Below are 5,578 nucleotides of genomic sequence, written 5' to 3'. Positions count from 1 at the left end.
TTTTTTTATCAGGATGGGAATTTTTTGAACCAAGATGAAATGAATTGATTTAACACAAATATTTTTTGGGATTTGGCTATTGTTTTGCAACAGCTGCATATGGAATTTTCGCACTTTGTGAAACATTTCTGAGCCATTTGAAAATTATATCTTTTATTATTATCAAGTAAGTTATGAATTAACTGTATTAAAAGTAATGTACTCAATTCTCAAACTTCTGTATAACCTGGAAGTTAAAAATAAAGTTTTCGAAAGATAATTGTTGTTGGTCTTGACATTAAATAACTTGAACTCCAGTCCCAAAAAAAAAGAAAGTCTTTAACTTCGAGTCCAGAAAAGTCTGAATATTTTTGAATAGTAACAACTTGTGTCGCTATTTTAATGTTACTGACATTATAAGGATTAGCAAACTCAGATAATTGTTAAACAATTGCTTAGAACTCACAGAATTGAGATAAGCTCGACAGTAAGAAAATATGGCGTGGTTTGCTCGAAAGTTATATCACCTCTACAAAAAAAACGGATCTTCTTTGCCAATATTCACCGTTCAGTAGATTTGAATTTATTCGAATCACACTAATTTCTTATTCGGTCTCTTCGAGAAGTGGGAAGGCGCTATGCCGTACGGTCAGTTTTTCTTAATTTTTTCCAGCTATAATCTTGACTGCCACAAAAAAATAAACTGAAGTATCCTTTTGGTCCTAATTTTGTTCTACAAAAAAAATGAGCTCATTTCAGTTTCGAGAAAAGTTGTTGTGAATATTATTGATTTTCAAACTAAGCAACAAGAAAACTGCTGGGAAGCTACGCCTCATTTTAATTTAGGTACAACTTGATCAAATTTTGAGCTGAAGTTATTTCTAATTTTGGCAGTGTTTTATCTAACTCAATAACTGTCTATCAAAAGAAATTTTTTTTAATGTCGTTTTTTTTTGAAAATTGTCGTTGTTGTATTTTTTGAAAATACATTTGTCCTGCTTGCATATCAACAAGTTAAACTTGTGTTAGTATAAAATAAATTATGATGATCATATTTGTTTTTTTTTAGATTTGGTTTTGCACAGTTTGTGTTGAGGTTTAATTTTTACCATTGTTGAACTGATTTTCGGTTTTGCTTTAAAGACGCTGCTATAAGCAAATCTAATTATTTCCACTAGCACTGTCATTTTTTCTTTTCTTGTCTATCGCACCTAAGCAGAAAAAAAAACTTTTAAAAGTATGTTTTTATCGTTTTGTATGTTTGTTTACGGAGCTCTATGTACTATTTTCATATCGAATGGTTACTAATGTTCGAGTAGTTATCATGTAAACTTGTGGACCATTTTGGAGAGAAAAGGTAAAAGAAACAGAGTTTGGCACAATTTTGCTAAAATGTATTTCGGTCTCATACTTGGAAACAGAAAACATTTCAATTAAAACTTGAGCCCAAAATTTGCGCTTTAATTGTAGTCTTATAAAATTTCAGCTGAATCGATATTTTATCAAAAACCAAAAAACTAGCGATTTGGCAACCTTCAAGTAACCACTTTTTTTTTCAAAAAATGATCGCTGCTGAGCCATTTTGTGACCTCGTGGAATCAATATTCTCAGATGCAGCTAACGTTTCACCTTGGAAAACTCAGTTGCCTGCTTGAGAAAAACGATCCAAATTCCCGCCTAAACGTCTCTGCATTACTTAGGATAGGTACAAAAACTGAATGAATCATCTAGAACAGTAGTTCCGTCTCAATAGAATGCTCGAAACGAAACACAATCAAGTGGAGAATTCAATGAAAAACGTACACATTCAAAATTGATCACAAAGTAAACTGTAGTTCGGAAATACTTCTAAATATTTAACGACTCTGTTCTCGCTAAACAAATAGCGAGCAAAACCAAGGTCGAGATTTTTGATTTTTCTGGTAACTGAAAAAAAAACAGTAAGTGAAAAAATTCAAAAGACAAATCGAAACAAAGTTCACAAGTTTGTTAGGCGATGTTTTAAAATTGGTGTTTTATAGTTTTCATTTTGCATATTTCATGACATTGAAATGAGCTTTTAAATGCCAATTTTGTGGAACTTTAACATTCTTTTTTGTTTTGCAATTTCTGATAGTAACGTTTAATATGCGCATGGAACGATATGTTGTCAATCAGCCGGCTGCACCTTACCTCAGAACCGAGCCGAGGCAGAAAACGACCCACGAATTCAAATACCCCTTTAGTTTTTTTTGAAGTCCTGAGTTATAACCGATGTGGTTAACTCATAGAGTAATTTCGGATAGGGTACACCGTCTGCTCGTCACGCTATCTTATTTTCGGCCGGATAGATTCGTGCAACTTCTTAGTCTAATACCGATCCTAATCTTACTCTTATACTATCTAGTCTCAGGTTGTTTAACTAGTCTCTGCTAGGCTCAATAGATCTAGGGTATACTGGTTTATTGCGGCTGCTGAAGTTCTCTTGGAGAGGCAACTAATTTCTAAGTTAAATTCAAATCTCTCTGGTGCTGAAATTACAAGTAATTTCAGCACTTACAAATAAATGGGTTGTTAGTTAGATGGATCATGATTGGTTAATATTAAATACTTTACAGTGGTAAAATATCTAATTTATCCAATCATAAAATGTAGCTTAGATCAGGTTCCACCCATCCGGGTTTTACAGAGTTTTTTAGAATTGTCTTTCTGCAATTCAAAGGATGGATGATGGACGTTGGTATTTGGCGAACATCATATTTCTTCTGAGTTCTCTTGTTAGAGGAGTTCCAGGATCAATCGTTGTGTCTTCTTATGGCAACGACTGGGTTTTCGCAACAAACTCAAATCTGATTTCAGAATGGTTGGCTATGACAGGTTTTTCTGTTTCATGTAGAGAACTTCTTTTGTGTTTGACCTTGTCTGGGAATGGCGTGGAGATTGTGCGTGGAGGGGATGCCTGGGTACTCGGATCTGTACGTATACTTGAACATCGAGGTGGTCATTGGTCTAGTTCAATGAAGTCCTATTCTGCGAAGTCAAGTCGTACTCTAAATCCTTTGAGTTGTGATTGTGGACGGCATATTGATTGTGGTTGGCCATTCTTTTTCGAGTTTAGTGGGGTCATTTTGTCTTTGGATGTTTGTCTTTGGTGTTGTATGCTGATCTATATACTGCAAGGTATAATTTACATTTTCTAAAATTTTTATTAGTTCAGTGTTTTAATTATGATTTTGGTTATTTGTTTTCACAAAATCTTTTTGTTTTAGTTCGGTTATTTTGAAGAGTTACTCACCCTTGAGTACCTCTTATTAAAAATAGAAGTGTGATCACAAAGCGTGGATGTAGCGCGGTAGGTTAGGCCGGCTACAGAGCATGCTCAGGACGTCCTCTCTGGTTGGTTAGGCCAGGAGTGGGAGTATGATTTCGTGCGGTTTCTGTGACAGGTCCTGTTATGTGATAACGTTTTATGTCGGGTTTGTGGTGGTTTTTCTTATGTTTCGTTGGTTGTGTCCTTTTTTCAAAAATCAAATTATTTTTGGTATGGGTTTGTCTTCCGACTTTTTTGTGTTTTATTATTTCTTTCTTAGACTTTATAATAGTCTTCAAAAGAATAAATTATCCAGTTTTAAACTGGGTTAATCCGGTTTGGGTACCGTTGGTTTCCTTTTCTTAGTCATGCTGTTATTCTATGTGTTGTGGTGTTTAGTAAGCTGCGTTGGTTAGTTTTGTTTAGTATATAATTCCTTTCCAACCGGGTTAAAGGAAAGTTTGAAACTTGTTATCGTGTGTTAGAGTTGTTGAGTGTGAAAACTTAAAACTGAAATTCATTATTTAAACATTTCTTCGTGGGCGAGCTGTACGAGCTTGGATAGAATTCTTGTGCGAATGAATGAAAATATCAAAAGGTTAGTACTGCATTTTCGTCATATCAATTTACTGCATACAATTTCAATTTTACTGCTAGTTTTGGGGAAAAATTAAGTTACAAATTTTCATCATTATTAGATTTACTGCTTGTGGGGAAACAATTTATAAATTAATTTACTACATTGGTATGAATTTTATTTAATTTTGCTGGTGCAAAATATTAATATAGTTTTGAAGAATTTGAAGAAGTTTTCTAGTTTTTATTGTTCTTTTGTGTTTTTTGCAGATGATCGTGGGATGAAGACTAAAAATCTAAATGAGACATGGATAAAGAATGGTTAGTTTTTGTATTTGAATTTAATAGTGAAGAATATGTTTAAATTATACTTACCTGTTAGTCGTCGGGGAAAAAACCGTGGGGAAGATGTCGTGTATTATGTCGGAATTTGTTAGTAATTTTGCTAGTATGCGAATGATGTTTTTAGTTTGAAGCAGTGGCCAAAGCAATTGAAGTGCTTTAATGGTTTTTAGTTCTTCAGTGCCAACTGCAAACTCATAAGGTGTGTTTTGGATGAGATTATATAATTTGTGATTGTATTTAGTGTTGTGGATGAATTCTAATATTGGGATTTCTATAGGTTGAATAAATTCATGTGGGATAAGGAAGGGTCTGGATTCTTCTGCATTAAGGGTCTTCGTGATGGGACAAAAAATATACATTTGGGTTATGGGACCATAATTGCGAAGAATACCGTGAAGGTTAGTAATTTTGATGCAATATGTGAAGTTAAGGAAAAATGGTGAAGTGTATTTAGAGTTAATAAACTGAAAACGGTGGTGTGGTTGTCTTGATGGAGTGTGCAGGTCAAAATGATTTTGTATGAAACGATAATATGTATATGTGTTTCATGTGGTGCAAGAAAATTAAAGGTTAGTGAAAATAATTGAAATCTTTCTTTAAAACTTTCGTAAGCTTGCATGTCGGTTAGTGCTTCAGAAAGGACGTGGTCGAATTTGCGATCAAATATATTGAGTGTAAATACATATGGTGTTTTGATGAAGAATTTTTCTGTGATTTGTGGGTTAGCGAAGCGATCATCATCTAAAAATTTGTCTTGCTTAGCTCGGATGATGTTATGATCGTAATATTCTAGCGTATATTCGTTAGCTCGGGGTGCAGTGTATGTTTTTAGTGACTTTTTATATCCTATATAAGTAAATTGTCTATGTGTTAGTGGTGTGGTGAGTCGGTATTGCATATTTTGATTTCTTTCTATATCGATGTGAGTATTAGATAATGGTAGGCAAAGGGGATTAGTAAAATGATAATATGATGTCCAATGAAGTGTATGCATTAAAACATGTTCGTCTACAAAGCTACGTGTGTTGTTAGTGTCATGAGGGGTGTTTAAAGTATACTGTGGAAATGAAGGTAGGGTGATTGTTAAAAAATCTTTTGTGTTAATGTGATTTGGATGATTAATATATTCACGGGCTAATCCTGGTTTTGTTGGAAATGGATGGTTTGGGAATTTTCTTTTGAAAGTGCGATAAGCTCTATTAGTGCTATTTGATGATTCGGTGGGTGTGGATGATGGTGCTAATGATGCGGTATAAGCTGAAGAGAGTGTAGGGGTAGGTGGGTTTGATGATTCTATTGTGGATGAAACCTGATTTATAGTGGGGGTGTCAAGGTGGAAGGGTTGTTGTTGTAGGGTGATAAAATTATCTAGTTCTTGGGAGATTTGGG

The sequence above is a fragment of the Symsagittifera roscoffensis genome, chromosome 8 (assembly GCF_963678635.1).
Source record: "Symsagittifera roscoffensis chromosome 8, txSymRosc1.1, whole genome shotgun sequence".
Lineage (NCBI taxonomy): Eukaryota > Metazoa > Xenacoelomorpha > Acoela > Convolutidae > Symsagittifera > Symsagittifera roscoffensis.
Note: the sequence above shows the minus strand (reverse complement) of the source record.